Source organism: Mesoplodon bidens (assembly GCF_964165515.1).
Source record: "Mesoplodon bidens genome assembly, chromosome: 1".
NCBI classification, from domain to species: Eukaryota; Metazoa; Chordata; class Mammalia; order Artiodactyla; family Ziphiidae; genus Mesoplodon; species Mesoplodon bidens.
In genome coordinates this window covers 38,504,762-38,523,748 of record NC_138176.1, presented here as the reverse complement: position 1 = coordinate 38,523,748, position 18,987 = coordinate 38,504,762, and the positions used below count along the sequence as shown (strand labels likewise).

General features: G+C 41.3%; 1 long non-coding RNA gene across 2 annotated transcripts; it reads right to left on the bottom strand.

Annotated features, from left to right (window-relative positions):
- Window positions 1–6,798: 6,798 nt before the first annotated feature.
- Window positions 6,799–13,018, bottom strand: LOC308616990. Of its 2 annotated transcripts, none has more exons than XR_014015800.1 (3): window positions 12,450–13,018; window positions 9,588–9,699; window positions 6,799–7,078 (listed from the first exon to the last, which is right to left on the bottom strand). It is a non-coding gene; the product is annotated as an uncharacterized lncRNA (long non-coding RNA). The 2 variants fall into 2 exon arrangements; XR_014015801.1 differs by having other exon boundaries at window positions 6,806–7,070; window positions 12,450–13,015.
- Window positions 13,019–18,987: the final 5,969 nt, after the last annotated feature.

Here is an 18,987-nt window from a genome sequence, read left to right as displayed (position 1 = left end):
AAGTTTAAAAATTAAGTAGACATAGTTGAAAAAGTAGAACTTGTCATAGTGTCCAGTTGTGCATAAATTCCATAGAGTGTGGGCAAAGCACTTACATGGCTAACTGAATGTCCCTTGGAGATCTCACAGCCACATCATAATGCCTGGGGCAGCCCTCCGACCTCATCGTCCTTGTGCAGAGGCAGATGTTCATTTTACTCTGTGGTTGGGCAGAGGGCTGGTAAGCCCATGTTGGATAGGGAAGACTGAAGTGGCAGAAAGTTTGGAGCCGTTAGCAAGATGGGAAGAGCTAGCAGGATTCCCTCATCTGAAATTCAGGTGCTTTTTTTCTTTAATGCTAGGCTCATGCCTCTGGGCTGGAAATGCCAGAAGCTACCAGTATATAACTGCATTCACTCAACAAATATTTATTATTGAGTTTCTCTTATATGCCTGAAATCACAAATGTGGGGGACACAGGTGAAAAACATAAAACTGGAGTAAGGTCCTTATTCTCATTTAAATGGGAGAAATAGAGAACCAAGAATAAATGAGTAAATAATCAACATAACTCAGAAAGTGATAAGAGCTATAAGGAAAATAAAATAGGGCTAAGAGAGTGACCTAGAATGGAGGGGGTTATTTTAGATAGCTCTACCACAGGCGGCCTCTTGGGTAAGGAATAGTTGAGCTGAGTGAAAGGAAGGAGCTAGTCATACAAAGATGTAGGAGCAGAGCTTTTTAAGTAGAGTAAAAACAACAGGTATAAAAGTCCTTGAACTTATATGTTCAAGATAGGAAGAAGGTCAGTATGTCTAAAACACAGATCATGAGGAGGAGAGTAGGAGAAGACGAGGTTGGGTGGGGAGACAAGTCCAGCTCCTTTAGGGACTTGTAAGACATGGCAAAGGCTAGATTAAAATCTAAGGGTGTTGGGAAGCTATTGGGAGACTTTAAACCAGGAGACTGACGTAATCCGATTTACATTTTCAAAAGTTTACTAATACTGTATGAGGACCAAGAGTGGGAACCAGAGACCAGATTTTTGCCACAGCTCAAAGGAAAGGTAATAATAGTCTTTCCTATTTTCCTAGACTAGCAGTGGAAATGGAAAAAAGTGGATGGATTTGAGATGTATTTGGGTGATAGAATTAACAGGACTTCCTCTTGGATTGGATGAGAGGTTGAAAGAAGAATAGGAATCAAAGATGACTCCTAGGTTATTTGGCCTGTGGGACTAAGAGGTACCAAACAAGGTGGGGAAAAGCAAGGGAGGAACAGGCTCAAGGAACCCAGATTTCTAGAATTTCTATATTTACTTGAGATGCCAACTGAACTTCTAATTGAAGATGTAAACTAAAAGTTAGATAAGTCTGGAATTCAGGGGAGAGATCAGAGATAGAAGAAATACCTTGGAAGATCATCAGCATATACATCTTTGGATTATGGAAAAAAAGGTATTTTAATTCCCTTACATTAATAATGATGATAATTATATCTTGGATAACTAAGATTTTTGTCCTTCCTTCAGATCACTTTTAATACATTTCCAGCCAGCTCTTTTGTTATTTGAAAGAATCATTAATCACCCTCTCTGCCCCTCCACAGCGTGTCCTAGTGAGAAGCAGCTCCATCTCAAAACAACTCCAACAATGCAGAATGCTATGACTTTAGATTGAGGGCTCGTATTTGAAACCATTGTTTTCTTATCCTGAGACCTTTAACTGTCTGACATGTCTTTTCCAATGAGCAGTTAGTTACACAACCTCTTACCTGCTCTTTAAGCTGCTCTAAAATCTCTTGTTTTCTTTTAAGTCCGTCCCAGGCAAAGTGAATTTTACATACATTAGACATATCCTATATTTCAGGGCTTCCTTGGTGGCGCAGTGGTTGAGAGTCCGCCTGCCGATGCAGGGGACACGGGTTCGTGCCCCGGTCCGGGAGGATCCCACATACTGCGAGCAGCTGCGTCCGTGAGCCATGGCTGATGAGCCTTCACGTCCGGAGCTGTGCTCCACAACGTGAGAGGCCCACGTACCACAAAGCAAACAAACAAACAAAAAAGATACATGCACCCCTATGGTCATAGCGGCACTGTTCACAATAGCCCAAACATGGAAACAACCTAAATGTCCATCGACAGATGAATGCATAAAGAAGACGTGGTACGTATATACAATGGAATAAAAAAGAATGAAATAATGCCATTTGCAGCAACATGGATGCAACGAGAGATTATCATACTAAGTGAAGTAAGTCAGAAAAAGGAAGACAAATACCATATGATATCACTTATATGTGGAATCTAAAATATGGCACAAATGAACCTGTCTACAAAACAGAAACAGAGTCATAGACATAGAGAACAGACTTGTGGTTGCCAAGGGGGAGAAGGGGAGAGAGAGGGATGGACTGGGACTTTGGGGTTGGCAGATGCCAACTATTACATTTAGAATGGATAAACAACAAGGTCCTACTGTAGAGCACAGGGAACTATATTCAGTATCTTGTGATAAACCATAATGGAAACGAATATGAAAAAAGAATGTCTATGTGTGTATAACTGAGTCACTGTGCTGTACAGCAGAGCCTGGCACAACACTGTAAATCAGCTCTACTTCAATAAAGAAAATTTTTTTAAATAAAAATAAATCAGGGGATTCTTTACACACCCTCTGCATCTTAATATAAAATTTGTGTGTGCACAAGTGTCTATTTTATTTTACTAGACAGAGGATCCATTCCCTTCATGCACTTCAGAATCCCAATTCTGAAGACTGCCCGATGTATCTCTTAATTAGGCCACACACGCAGGCTACCTGGTGCTGCTGGTTGCTGTGAGGAACACAGAGGTGACAAAGACACAGCCTCTGCCTTCAAAGAGTGGTTGCAGGGAGGGATGGTGGGGAGAGAGAAGTACACGCGTGAGTTAACCCCGAAGCAGAGGAAGAAAAGCACCTCAGGAGGGGTGTTAGCAAGGCATCTGGGAGTTTGGAGGAAGTGTGTCTCCTTCATGCTCAAGCAACATGGAGAGTTGGCAGTTAAGCTGGGTGGGGCTGGAAGGACAGAAAAAAAAATGTTTTTAGGAATGTATAGAAATAAAGATGGTGGGCAGGGTGAACACCAATCCAGAGGGTTGTGTCACCAGCTGAGGCCCAGGGAGAATTTAGCGAAAGGGAAATAACTCATTTGGATTTCAGCACGTGAGAGAGCAGTTCTTTGATACTTATCACAGACACAACTTCAGTTATACCATTTGCAATTTGGCTATGGTGCCAATTTAAACCTGTGCAGTTGACAAATGATAAATGTTTCTTAGATGATGGGTAAACACAGTGGCAACCAGTGGTTCTCAAGCACTCCTCATAAACCTTGTGAAAGAGGTATTCTATCCCATTCTACAGAAGAAGTCACCGTAGACATCACAGCCTACAACTGTAATCACTAGTTTGAGGAATCATGAAGTTCTTGCACATATCCATGGTGAACTTCAAAGGTCCACTGCTGCATAAAATGAGGGTGAACAGTAAAGACAACAGCTAGGACAAAATATTAAGGAATGGTGTTATCTTCATTTATTAGGTTCATGAAGATTGCTGAGTGGCAATATCATATAATTATACCTGGGCTCTACGAAGCTTAATCCTGCAAAACTACATAAGATGGATGAGAACAGGGAGGTTGGCAGAAAGGAGAGCAGTTGGCATGGGTAGAGGAGCCATGTGGCCAAGTCCTGTGATCATAAAAAACTCCCAATGACCCGCAAGTGAGGCTCTACATACAATCAGAGGGGGTCACTGAGACAGGACTGAAAGATGCTCACCACACAGCTTTAAACTAAGGTTCCATAAGGAATGTGGTACCTATAAATAAATAACGGAGGTGACATCGGCAAGATGGCAGAATAGGAGATCCCCAGCCCTAGCCCCCTCACAGAAACTCCAACTTAGCAACTATCCACAGACAAGAATGCCTTTGTTAGCATCCCTGAGCCCAGGAGTAAGGTCACAGCATCCCAGAAAAACACAAAAACAGAAAAACAGTAAGAGGAATAGCTTCACTTCATCCTTGATAAATGAATAATGTTTTAACGTAGCTTGTAATGACTTATAAATAGTACAGATGTATGGCATTATTTTCTTAAAAGCATTAATTTCTTAAAAGATAAGCAGACTGAATTTCCCTATTCCTGTTTTGAAATTCTTTCTCTCTCTCAGGTTCTGAGCTTATTTCAGATGGCCAAGTAAATGGTCACAAGAGCATAAGGTATGATGGTGGCCTGGCAAAGAGAAGAAAGGGCTGAACTGAAGCCATATAACAGGGGAGCCTAGAGAGGACCTGACAGCTCCTCCAGGATGGGAGTCAAGAGTGACTATGCAGTTTCTGGTCTAGGTCCAGGAGGAAGAGGATGTGATTAATAGAGGGGGAAGTCAGGAGAGGAAGGGGCATGAATGAGCTGGGTTCCATGTTGGGTGTGAAGGATTGTGCGTATTCTTTTTGTCTAGCTGGCTTAAATAAGCCAAATTAGCACCACTGACAACACTGCTCCTGGATGGGAGTGAAGGACAGTGCAGAGCCTCAGCTCCGCACTCTGCCTTGGACCATGGAAATGCAAACCATCAGAGAAACACCTATGCAGTTTTCAGGAGAATCACAAATTCCTTTAGATAACTAAGTCACTTGTCACAGGTTTCCTCCAAAACTCGCCTCTGAGCTTAGCTCACAGCAGGTGTTATATACGTACCACTGATCCTCTACAGGGAGGCCTCCTCAGGACAGAGGAAAAGGGTGGGGACTTAATGCTATCACCAGACTTAGTTTAGAGTGCATTCAGTCTGTTCCCCATTCTGAAAACCAAGGGTATCCACTGCCCCAATCCACACACCCCTGACAATGAATGAATGAATGAATGAATATAGAATATAACCCGTAGAACCAGAGAGTGATAAAGACTAATGGGGAACCTTGAGATCATCCCAGCCAATTGACTGTGTTTACAGATGAAGAATCCAAGGCCTACACAGGAGAAAGCACAGAAGTATTTAGGGGCAGGTGGAATTCTCCTCATTCTTCTTCCTACCACCTGAGAGCAAATCAAAAAGGATGCTCACTTCCCAGGGCACAGCACCTTCACCTGCAGTGGTTGAGATACATACCATAGGGCATCTGGCACTATTTGCTGTAACTGCTGTAGGAAAGAGAAGCCTAGAGGTGGATATAGAAAAAGACGAGGAGGCACGTTCTCTAAGCATGTTTTTACTGTGGTTCCCTGCATTTTTGAACAATGGCTCACACTACTAATTATTAGTCAACTAACCACTTTTAAGAGAAATAATATCAACACCTATTTTTCTTTGTATGGGATCCGAAATCTGTATACAGGGTTTACTTTTTTTAAAAAAAGGAAGGAAATCAAGATCATATGTTCACTCTGAAATAAAATATGTTTTGTGTGTCTTGAGCAGAAGAAAAAATAGAAGCCCTTGCTGTAACTCATTGCTCATTTTGGAAACATGTTTTTAAGAGGATCTGTAAATCATAAAACTCTCAAGAGTTAGAAATTAAATTTCAAAAACAGCATTGGCTGTCTTGACCAGGTAACATTACTGAAAGGCTCATTAGAGCTAGAATTTATGGCAGAACAACATGGATAAATCAGATTATATTAAGAGAAAAACAGATAATGATACAAAGCTCACATTAACCCAGAGGGCTTTTAAGTTTGCCCTGAATAAAAATTTTCTACTCACATAAAATTTTAATTGAAGAAGAGATAGTTATCCAATTACCTTAATCTCACCTTATTTTCCTAAGGAAAGTTTCTAAAATCAGAAAATGTTAAAAGAAAAAAAATAAGCTACATCTGGACAGATGATTGACTAGGATCAGATCCTTATTCTGATATCTAACAATTTCAAGTAATCTATCTAGAAATTCCTCAATCTGCATTGGAAAGCACAGCTTTGCTTGAGTTATGAGAAAAAGAAAAAATATGTATAGACTTTAAGCCAAAACTATAAGAACTTTCATATATTGCTTATGAGAGTAATTACCAGAACAAGACCACATGAAAAGCAATTTAACATTATCTATCAAAATCATAAATCCATATATCCTCTGACCCAAAAATTCTATTTCTGAAAATGTATCGTATAAATAAACTTGCACACATACAAGGTTACTTACAGCAGCAATATTTGTTAATCGAAGACCAGAAATAGTCTAAATGCCCATCAAGAGGACACTTGTTAAATAAATCATGGTACAGTTATACAGTGGAATACTATGTATCAGCAGAGATAAATGATGAAGTGCTCTCTGTATTGTATGGAAAAATCTCCAAAATATTAAGTAAAAAATTCAAGGAACAAAAGAATGTGCATTATAAGCCATATTTTATATTAAAAGGGAAGCAGGGAAAAACAATAATTCATGTTTGCTTCTAAAGAGATTTTTTTAGAGAGAAAGAAATTTAAAATAAAGAGATTTTGGAAAGATACATAAAAAACGGGGGAGGTGGAGAATGAGATGGGAGGGAGGTATTTCACTGTGTATCTTTTTATTCTCTTTGATTTTTGAACTATGTGAATACATTACCTACTCAAAAAATTAAGTAATTTTCAAACAGCAAGAACTATCTACTTAATGCTCAAACCATTTTATTAAATGAAATGCTTCCTTATAACAAAGAAAGCAGAGATTTTAGCATATCCTCAAGCAAACCTGACCTTTGAACCTTTAAGCGAAATATGAAATTAGATGACTCTTGTCCTTATTTCTTTAAAAGAAGAAGTGTTTTTTATACACCTTGCATAAATGTAACGTGTTGAGTACTTTGGTCTAAAAAATAATCCCATTTCAGTGTTTTCAAGTTAAATCTGAACTTGGTTACTGATATAAAAAAAGAGCCAAACTCCAGCAATGCTGTTAAATTTTCAGAGCTTTCCTTTCTCACCACAGAAGACAGCCATACCTCTGTCAGAATGGTTCTTCCTCCCGTGGGGGATTCGGTTAAGGCAAAGAATATATCCACGTTCTGTCACAACTAGGTGTTCCTCGCTAGGGAATCCCCAGTGAGAGATAATTTCACTCTGCGGAGCTTAGAAGAAGACAAAGTGTCAATGACATTCTCCAGGTTTTACTTTAGAAATGAATTGTTACCGAAATTTCAGTCTGCTCAACCTAGTAGCCAACATCCCATTGTAAAAGTAAATCCTCCACTTGTTTTACCTCTGTGTTCTACTCATAGATGTTCAGCTAAACCATTTTAACATGTTCTACACCAAGTGTGTCTTATTTTACCATAGCTTTGGGCTTCTTTGTTTCCATCCTGGCTCCCAGGTACAAATAAACACTTCTTTCTTTCTTTTCTAAATATGCCAGGTAATACTGTAATCTACCATTTTCCTTGTTTTAAGAGACCCCATCCTGGGAAATGAAGCATAAAAAGTATTAATCTGTTTTTAACCAATGGACCAATAAAACTACACTAGAATGTCAAGCTAGAGTTGAACAAGAAAAGATAAAATGATTGTGGTAGCATACGCTATTTGTTCTTCTCTTTCTGACTTAACTTCACTCTGTATGACAGACTCTAGGTCCATCCACCTCACTACAAATAACTCAGTTTCATTTCTTCTTATGGCTGAGTAATATTCCATTGCATATATATGCCACATCTTCTTTATGCATTCATCTGTCGATGGATGCTTAGGTTGCTTCCATGTCCTGGCTATTGTAAATAGGGGTGGGATAGGGAGGGTGGTAGGGAGACACAAGAGGGAGGAGATATGGGGATAGATGTATATGTATAGCTGATTCACTTTGTTATAAAGCAGAAACGAACACACCATTGTAAAGCAATTATACTCCAATAAAGATGTTAAATAAATAAATAAATAAAATGTGGTAATCATTTTACAATAATCATTTTACAATCATTATGTTGTACACCTTAAACTAATACAATGTTATATGTCAATTATATCTCAATAAAACTGGAGGGAAAAGAGGAAAAGTAAGGAATTATGATCAAATTCACTACTCCATAAGGAAAGATCCATGGGGCAATTGTTTTTTGTTTTCTTTTTTTTAAAACTGAGGTATAGTTGATGTACAATATTATATAAGTTTCAGGTGTGCAACACAGTGATTCACAATTTTTAAAGGTTAAATTCCATTTACAGGGGCTTCCCTGGTGGCGCAGTGGTTGAGAGTTCGCCTGCCGATGCAGGGGACATGGGTTTGTGACCCGGTCTGGGAAGATCCCACATGCCGCGGAGTGGCTGGGCCCGTGAGCCATGGCCGCTGAGCCTGCGTGTCCGGAGCCTGTGCTCCGCCATGGGAGAGGCCACAACAGTGAGAGGCCCACTTAACGCAAAAAAAAAAAAAAAAAAAAAAAAAAAAAAAATTCCATTTATTGTTATTATAAAATATTGGCTACATTCCCTGTGTTGTACAACTTATCCTCGTTTATTTATTTTATACATAGCAGTTTGTACCAGTTAATCCATGGGGCAATTGTTAATTGGGAGCTCAGTGGCATATGCATAACTCAATTATCCAGAAGACTTAATGTAAATAAGTACTCAATTATTCTCTCTACCACAAACACTTGAAAGGATTTAAGTTTATTATTCTTACAGAAAAAGTTTTAAAAATAAAAATGCTTTTAATTTAAAAAAATTTAAAAAGAAAAGATTTGGGACAAGAAATAAAATGTAACCTTAAGACCCTGATATCAGGTCATACTCTCTTGGCTTTCTATAAATTTATCTCCATCTCCAAAGTTGCCTGATTCTTCAGTTGCATCACTGCATCATCTGTTTTTTTTGTTTGTTTTTTTTTGCAGTATGCGGGCCTCTCACTGTTGTGGCCTCTCCTGTTCTGGAGCACAGGCTCCAGACGCGCAGGCTCAGAGGTCATGGCTCACGGGCCTAGCCGCTCCACGGCATGTGGGATCTGTCCGGACGGGGGCACGAACCCATGTCCCCTGCATCGGCAGGCGGACTCTCAACCACTGCACCACCAGGGAAGCCCCATGCATCATCTGTTTTAAAACTGCTGTTTTCTGTAGCAACATGTACTTTCCTGATATTTTATGCCTAAATAAGGTATCTCCAGATTTAATTGTTTATGTAAGATTAATAACTTTGAAATGTTTTCGTTACTCAAGGGATTATTTTTGCTTATTTCTTCTAATAAATTTTTTTCAGATACTTTGATTTTTGTATTGCACTATAGACATTGGTAATCTGTCCTTGTTCAGCACATTGAGTATTAACATTCTTCCAAAGTTTTGACACTTTTTTTTATTGTTGTTTAAACAAATTCAGTGAGACTTAAAAATGAAATGAATGTATAAAAAATATCACTTATCTTACTAAGAAGTATATGTTTTAACAGCAAATGAGGCTTGTAAAATACACATTACCTTTTAGGTAAAGTCCAGCTAGCTGAATCTAAGATTCGGAGAACAGGAAAAACATAATGAGATATAAAGAGAATAGAGTTCGTGGCTTCGTGTAGCGACATAACTGGATTTCAGAAAATAATTAACATTGATCACAGATGCGTTTTTAAAAAACAGATGACTTTGAGAAACTTACCACATTCATATTTGTTTCAGGATCCACAGGTGCCAGCTTCCCTCTGGATACCTCGGAATGCAGGGTCCCAAGGACCAAACAGACCACCAAACACCAGAGCCACATTTTCATTCTGTATAAAACAGTCTGTTGTTACTTGTCTACACAAGGTTTTACTACACAAAATTATGTTGGTAAATAATGCTCCCATACAAAGTTCTGAACCAGGTTTAGGTCAGGTAAAAGTTAGGTAAAGGGCAAATATAGAACAAATGACTCAAGCCATACCTCGAAGCAAAAATTGAGGAATTCATTTTTACTGGGAAACCTCCCACCTGCCACTCCCAGTTAATATGTGACATTTGGAGCCCAGAACACCCACTCACCTCCTCACCAGGTGGTTAAACATAATGTTCCCAGAGAAATAGCAGAAAGGAGGACTCAGAAGAGAATAGGTTGAGAAAAAGGAAGATCCCCCAAATTCCGGAGCCTGTTAACCTCCCACCTTTTCCTAGTTGCAATTTAAACACTTTTAAGTTCAGCGATATGAGCTCTTGCTCCCACTAGCTATTCACTTCCCTTCCTGCATAAAATTACACCCAAGGGAAAAAGTGTCATGAAAGAAAAGAGAGTTTGCAAGAGAAATAGAGGGAAAGGAGACCACCCCTCTTTGCTTCTGAGACCCTCCAGCCATCAACAAAGACCATCTAGTTTCTGGCAGTGATGGCACAAAATCACAGTGTAGCAAAGACCTTGAGGATGGATGTTAAAGGCAAAATGAAGTGACTCTTCCAAGGACACCCAGATGGTTAGAGGCAAAGCTGGGACAACAGCCCAGGCCTCCCACGTTTTTTAAAATAGATATAATCATTCAAAAAGATGCATGAGTGTATACCCATACAAAGACTTGCATAAAAATGTTTGTAACAGCTCTATGTGCAACAGCCAAACACCGGAAAAACCCAAATTCCCCTAATGGGTGAATGGGTCAACATATTGTGATATATACATACTACTCAGCAATAAAAAGGAATGCACATAAAATAACATGGATGAATCTCAAAACAATTATGGTGAGTAAAAGAAGCCAGACCATATAAATAAATATGTATGATTTCATTTCTATAAAACTCTAGAAAATGCAACCTTATCTCTATTGACGTAAAGCAGATCAATGGCTGCCTGGGGAGACGAGGGCCAGGAGCTAAGCATTGCAAAGGGAAATCTTTTGGGGGTGATGAACAGGTTAATGATATTGAGCGTATCACAGTTTCACATGTGTATACATATCAAAACATAAAATTGTACATTCTAAATATGCCCTGCTATTGTACGTCAGTAATACAATACAGCTGTTTTTAAGACTTGGGCTTAAACTGAGTATTCCACAAGTCTTAAGAAATTGGTTCTCAGAAGATTGCAAAAGTGAACTGACTCCCTTCTGTCGATGCACCTCTTGATGGTGCTACAGTGATTTCTCCCAGCAGTGGTGAACCTGGAACTTCTAGACAGGAGGGGATGTTATCTTGAGTCTCTACTGGCAAAGCAAGCCCACTGTGCTTACTCACAAGTTTGTATTTCTCTACAGTGGTTGGGGAGGGCTGTACAGTTCCGGGCTACCTTTTATCATAAATATAACCTTCCAAAAGCCCATTATTCCTCGGGAATAAGGAGTATATTGAAAGGAAAAGTGAAAGTCTGTAACCACAATTTCAAACAGTGAAGCCTCTGGCAGTACCTGCGTTTCCACTCAGGCCTATCCTCCGCGACCTGGACCAGCTGTCCACAATGGAAGCTCCAGGAAGATAACAGCTGAAGCCACTCAACTGGAAATGTCACCCAGTTGATTTTTCCTTCCAACAAAACACTAGTAAGTTTTTCAACCTACTAGTCCAGTAATTGTCATAAGGATGAGGATTGAGAAGTTCAGAAGAGAAAAGGCCTCCTCCAGGATGCATGCAATGTGCTTTGCTGGGCTCTCTCAGCAACTTTTATTTAGCTCAATCCTTTTTATACTGTAACAATCCAATTAAGTACTTGTCTGTCTTCATTTTACCCCAGCCCAAGGGCAGAGCCAGCATCTGAGTCAACTCTGAACCCCCAGGACCTAGCAAAGTGTAGATGCACAAGACAGATTTTGAAAAATGGGATTGGGGCGGTCCAGAGTTCAGTGGCTGAAGAAGAGCTCCAAAGCAGCTTGTCATTCAGCTTTCTAATAATAACACCACCACTAATAATTTCCGCTCCCATTTAAGCTCCTGCTATGCTCCAGACTTCCGCAGGCAGCGCTTCCGACCTACTATGTTAATTACGCCTCGCCAACTCTGCAGTACCGTTAAGTCCTTTTTCCAGGAAACTCAGCCTCACCCAAGTTAAGTACTGGAAGCAACATGTCAACTGGGTAAATAGGATCGCCAAGATATTCACCAGGACCGATGTCAAACCGTTCTCGACCACACCTTGACTAAAAAGTTAGAGTGGTCTGCAGGCTGCCTGGGGGACTTAATGGGAGTAAAGGACAAGGAGGAAGGAGGTAATGGGAAGCTGGGAATCAGAAATCCTGGGTGTCGCTGCAGCCCAGGGGCGACCGCGCCTGCCCAGGAAGCCCGAGGGCACCTGGGAAAGGGCAGGCAAATTCAAGACAGCCCTCAATTCCTGGGTCACCGCGAGATGCCTCGGGCGGCCGCCTGCAGAAGAGGCACCCGCAGGTGCTCCAGGTAAGACGCGCCGGGGACCAGCGCAGAGGGTCCTGACGGCGTGCAGAGGCTCAGGGCCGGCGGGAATGAGCCTCGGAAGCGGTGCGGGGCCCTGGCCTCAGAGCCCGTGGGGGGAAGCCGAAGCTGCGGCACCCGCACCTGGCAGCGCAACGGGGCCGGCACTCACCTGGAGCAATCCTCCCAGGCCGCTGTCCACAGCCGCAGTGCCAGCTCGCGGGGCTGGGTCCCCGGCTGAGACCTGGAGGGGGCGGAGACGGCTGGACGCCAGGGCCCGCTCGCGCCTCCGGCTACCAGCGCCCCCAATCAGAGCAGCCGGCCGCCGGGAAGTGCCGCGGAGACACCGCCCAGGCCTAGCGCCGCCGCCGCTTCTGAGAGGGTCCTCCGCCGAAGCGGAGCATGCGCCACGGACCAAGAGGTGCGGCGCCAGGCGGCCTCCTCCCCGGCGGAGTCGATTACCAGCTCCACCTGCAGGCCGCACCCGCCCGGTCTCCTAGCGGCTGCCCCTGGCTCTGCCCCAGGGGCTCTTGCAGGGCCGCCACTCTCTGCGCCTAGCACGGAAAACATGGGCTCTACAGATGAAAAGAAATTATATGCTACGTATAAAGCCCTTAGCGGTGTGCCTGCTGCAAAGCAATCTTGCTGAACATTTTATTTTTAATTGCTAAAATGCCTAGCATTATTAAGACACTAGGGGTATAGTAGTCAAACAGGAGCCCTCTTCTCCTGCTTACATTCTAATGGGAAGAAACACCATGAATAAATTAAAAAATGAGGTAATGGAAAGTGCTATGAAGAGCAATAAAAAGTAAAGGGATAATGAAGGTGGGTGCTATGTTATGTACAAGGTAATCAGGAAAGGATTCTGATGAAGTGACACTGGAGCACAAACAAAAAGGAGGTGACTCAGAGCCATGTGGATACTGGGGAAGGAGTATTCTGAGATGAGAGAATAGCAAATGCAAAGGTCCTGAGGCAGGAATATTCTTAGTAGGTTCTAGTAAGCGAAATTCGGTCAGCCTGGCTAGAACAGAATGCCGTGATGGAGAGTGGTAAAACATGAAGTCCTAGAGATGCCTCGGGGGCCAACTGTAACGACTCTGCTATTTCTTCTGACCAAGATAAGAAGCCATTGGAAGGTTTTCAGGAGAAAGGCAACAAAACCTTGTCAGTCATATCATTTGTAAATATTTTTCCCCATTCCATAGGTTGTCTTTTTATTTTGTCAGTGATGTACTTTGCTGTGCAAAAGCTTTTAAGTTTAACGAGGTTCCCCCCCATTTTTTTGCTTTTGTTTCCTTTGCCTTTGGAGACAGATCTAAAAATATATGTATATATTACTATGATTTATGTCACAGAATGTTCTGCCTATGTTCTCTTCTAGGAGTTTTATGGTTTCACGTCTTACATTTAGGTCTTCAATCCATTTTGAGTTTATTTTGTATATGGTGTGAGGAAATGTTCTAATCTCGTTGTTTTGCATATAGCTGTCCAGTTTTCCCAGCACCACTTGTTGAAGTGTCGTTTCTCCATTGTATATTTTTGCCTCCTTTGTCATAGATTAATTGGCCATAGGTGCGTGGGTTTATTTCTGGGCTCTCTATTCCATTCCCTCTTAATAGTTTAACTACCAGCAGGCCATTTTTCACTTTGTCACAAAGAAGGGGCCAATTGAGTCCTGAAGGAAATGGGGGAGCTTGCCCTGTCAATATTGGGGCAGGGGAGCATTCAAGGTGGAGATTCAGAGGGTGGCCGGGGTAGAGGTAAGGATGGGGAAGTCCACCATGTATGGCCACATAAATAATGTGAGAACTTTGGCTTCTACTGATTTGAAAATGCTTTTGTTGTTTTATTTTAATATTGCTTATTATTGAGTTTGTGGTTATTCTGTGATACACTTACATGATATTTTAAAACAATGAAATTGTGCTTATGTCTTTAAACAATTTGTTTGCAGTGCCTTCTATACCCCTTGTAACATTATACTCCACAAATTTCTGTTGGAGTTCTATAACATATTCTCATTTTGAAAATGATTCATGGTTCAAAACAAAACAAAAACCAGACAAATGAAAAAACAAACAAACAAACTAAAAAACTCAGAGAAGCTATTAAAGTAGAGAGACAGAGGGCAATTACACTTTCTGTCTGTACCATTCATTTCATTACAGAGAAGGAATCTTCCAAAGAAGAGAAGAACCAGGCTAAATCCCTGGGATCTTTAGGAGAAAAGAAGGCATGAAAAGGAGCAGACTGAGACCTGAGTAAAGGCCACAGTGGTCAGCAGTGCTGGGTTCTCCCACAAGATCCTGGTTACCCTGTAAACCTTGGGAATATGGAAATCAGTGCCAATACTAAGTGCCAACCAATTATAGACAACCAGGCCAGTCTCACAATTACTCTCATAAGATCAGTCTTTCCAAGTATTGCAGAATTTATGTGCATTTTATAGAAAGCACAGATCTGAATGTAGTTAAGGAAGCAACTATAGACAGAACTAGCAGATGCAGCATTAGCTTTAAAAGATGTTCTGTACCTTTATATCTGCTGGCTTGTTCCTTTTTTGTGTAGGCAACTTTCTAGAATTTCTCCTTATTCTCCACCTCCTCCTCCAACCCTTTCCCTTCCTGGGTGAGTCAGAACTAAGCTGTCAGAGCAGAAAATTAAAGCCTCTCTCCTTGCCTCAAATTTAGAAAAATATATATTTATTTTTTGTTTTTATGAAACTTTTATATGTTATCACCATCAATCATGTTGGGTACAAAAGAAGAAGGCAGCTGCCTCAAGGGAGTGGAAGAGTGACCCGGTCATGACTTGTGATGCTTGACTATAGACACAGCTTTTCTGCAAGTCCGCAAATGTCTGTTCTGCTCAGACCTGTGAAATAGTTCAACAGTTCACGAGAAGGTCCTCAACATCAGAGGACTGAGAAAGCAGGGAAAGAACTGTGTTATTATATTATGCTTTATGTTATTGTGAGTGGAAGATAAGGAGTCTATACAAATGTTTTGACTCAAGTCTGTCTCAGCTTCTATTTTCTGTTTCTCAGTTTCTACAGAGGTCCTATCTAATGACCTCATAAATCTGTTCCAGATGAAGAGCTGTCTATAAAATGCTCTATGATTCGATGACCATGTGTGTCACAAGGTCAGTAAATTGCTCTGAAAACTGCTGTGAGAATTACTTTGATATAATTACTTATGACAGCGAGATTGCAAAACTTCAGAGAGCATTTTGATCACCATGCAGCATGCTTTACAGATATCTCTACAGCCCATCTGTCTAAAAGAGGAAAATAAGGAATGGAGAATAGAATAATGTGCAGGTGGCCATGAACATGCAATGTAAAATATCTTAGTTTGTAACCATCAACCTTACTCCTACAGAGGATCTATTCTTATACTAGCTTCAACTTTCCTGTTCATGTAGTGTATACCCAAAACGCTCAATGTCAGCTTTTTGAAAACAGGTATCACGACTTGTATCAGTTTGGATTCTAACTAGGACACTTAAAATGGGATGATTGAGAGAGCTGATTTACAAAGGGACTATTTAACAGTTGTTGGGTAGGGGAATCACAAGACAGCACAGCAGTTAGCCATCCCTAGGCCCAAAGAGATGAGATGGCTACTGGAAAACGGAAGGAAAGAGTCTCATAGAAGCCCCCTTGAAAGGAAGAGTACCCTTCAGTAGACTGATACAGCACTTAGCCTCTCAGCAGGGAGAGGACCAGAGAAATAAACCCTCTACCATCACTGTCTCTCTCCCTTTTTCTGCAAAGTGCTCCCCATTGACAAAACCCAATCAGTAGCTGGAGGACATAGGAACCTGTTCATATAGTCTATTCCATAATCCTTCCACTTCACAGGGCAGGATGGAAAAAGATGAAAAATGGAGCTAGATTGGGGAAATTCAAGATAATGTTCACATGATCTTTTTACACTCTATGCTGGCAGAGGGAAGTAGGAGGAAGTGCAGAATTGTGGTTAACGATGCAGACTCAGGGATCAGACCTCCCAAGTTCAAGCCAGTATCTACAACTTGTTAGCTGTGCAAACTTGGGGAAGATTTTTAACTTCTTTCTGCCTGTTTCCTCATCTGTAAAATAAAATATGTAGTGTCTAAGACCATTTCAAAGTTTAGACAAGATAAAATGTGTAAAAGCACTTGTGAGTTATTTGTAGTGAGGTGGATGGACCTAGAGTCTGTCATACAGAGTGAAGTCAGAAAGAGAAAAACAAATGCCATATGCTAACATATATGGGATCTAAAAAAAAAAAATTGGCCATGAAGAACCTAGGGGCAGGATGGAAATAAAGACGCAGCCCTACTACAGAATGGACCTGAGGACACGGGGAGGGGGAAGGGTAAGCTGGGACAAAGTGAGAGAGTGGCATGGACATATATACACTACCAAATGTAGAACCAATAGCTAGTGGGAAGCAGGAGCATAGCACAGGGAGATCAGCTCGGTGCTTTGTGACCATCTAGAGCGGTGGGATAGGGAGGGTGGGAGGGAGGGAGACACAAGAGGGAAGAGATATGGGGATATATGTATATGTATAGCTGATTCACTTTGTTATAAAGCAGAAACTAACACACCATTGTAAAGCAATTATACTCCAATAAAGATGTTTAAAAAAAAAAAGCACTTATAATAGGTCTGGCATATAGCACTCGATAAATGTTGGTTAATTGTTTGGTGTTTTTTTAAACATTTTTCCATACAGTAAATTCCTTTCTATAAATTCAATTTATTTGATTATTAATGGCTTTTAGTTATCCTATAGGTTCAATATAATTCCCACTTTGGTGGGTATATATCTAACACTATTCTCCTCTGCATACCTAATTTTACAAAAATGGGCTCATACTATACATATTATTTAGTTGTCTACTTTATTCCCACTTAATATGGGAAATCTTTCTATGTCATCCAACATTTTAAAAATCATTTTTAATGGTTGCATGTATGATTTTGTCATTTGGAGGTACAATAATTTACTAACAAATCCCCTTTGTTGGATGTTTAAGTTATTTCCATTTTTAAAAACCAATATCAGGGACTTCCCTGGTGGCGCACTGGTTAAGAATCCGCCTGCCAATACCGGGGACATGGGTTTGATCCCTTGTCCGGGAAGATCTCACATGCCATGGAGCAACTAAGCCCGTGCACCACAACTACTGAGCCTGCACTAGAGAGCCCGCGAGCCTACTGAAGCCCGTGTGCCTAGAGCCCATGCTCCGCAACAAGAGAAGCCTCCACAACAAGAGAAGCCACCGCAATGAGAAGCCTGTGCACCGCAGCGAAGAGTAGCCCCCGCTCACCGCAACTAGAGAAAGCCCACGTGCAGCAACGAAGACCCAACGCAGCCAGATAAATAAATAAATTTATAAAAAACCAATATCAGCTATTATGCATGGTAATTCCATTAGGATAAAGTCTTTGAAATAAAATTTATAGGTCTAACAAAGGTTCTCTTTTAAGGATTTTTCTTATTTGTTCTAATTAATATTTTATTATTCTTTCAACATTGTTTAAAGATGCCAACATAGGGACTTCCCTGATGGCACAGTGGTTAAGAATCCTTCTGCCAATGCCGGGGACATGGGTTCGATCCCTGGTCCAGGGAGATCCCACATGCCACGGAGCAACTAAGCCCATGCGCCACAACTACTGAGCCTGCGCTCTAGAGCCTGTGAGCCACAACTACTGAGCCCGCGTGCCACAGCTACTGAAGCCCGCGTGCCTAGAGCCCGTGCTCCGCAACAAGAGAAGCCACCGCAATGAGAAGCCCGTGCACTGCAATGAAGAGTAGCCCCCACTCACCGCAACTAGAGAAAGCCCGCGCACAGCAACGAAGACCCAATGCAGCCAAAAATAAATAAAAATAAATTAATTCAGAAAAGAAGAGATGCCAACATATTAGACAAACACATCTTTGGTAATGTAAGTCTTAACTTCTCTGGAGACAACCATACAATCCTTTAAGATGACATGAAAGTGTGTATAAGTGAGACAGAGGTTTCTGCAGCCTAGAGGTTTCCCTCTCTTTGGGGGTAAATTTAAAGTGACATATTGGCAAAACAATAATTCAACTGTAGCTTCTTTTTTTTTTTTTAATGGGTAAGCACTTTATTTATTTATTTTGGCTGCGCTGAGTCTCAGTTGCAGCACGTGGGATCTTTAGTTGCGGCATGCGAACTCTTAGTTGCAGCATGCATGCGGATCTAATTCCCTGACCAGGGACTGAACCCCGGCCCCCTGCATTGGTAGCGCAGAGTCTTACCCACTGGATCACCACGGAAGTGCCTCAACCGTAGCTTTTGAAAATATTTCCTTTCCAAATGTTAACATCCGGGAAATGAACATATCCCCTGTTAGATCAAAGAACACAACACAGGAAAAGCACAAGCATGGGTACTCCGTTCACCTCTGTGCATCACCTTAGACCTTTCTTAGACCCCGGGCTGCTCCACGAAATTCTGGTCACCTAGAAAGACCCTTCACCTCTAGCTCATGCTAAAAGTACTCCTTATTCCGAACAAGATGAAAGATAACATTCTTCCTAATGGAAGGCAGAAGGAGGAAACACATTTGTTAAGCATTTCCTGTGAGTGTCTTCCTAAGTACTTCACATCCAATATCTCAGTAACCCCTTGCAAATATGCAGAAGTTCTCTAGACAGCTCACTTCTTTATCCAAA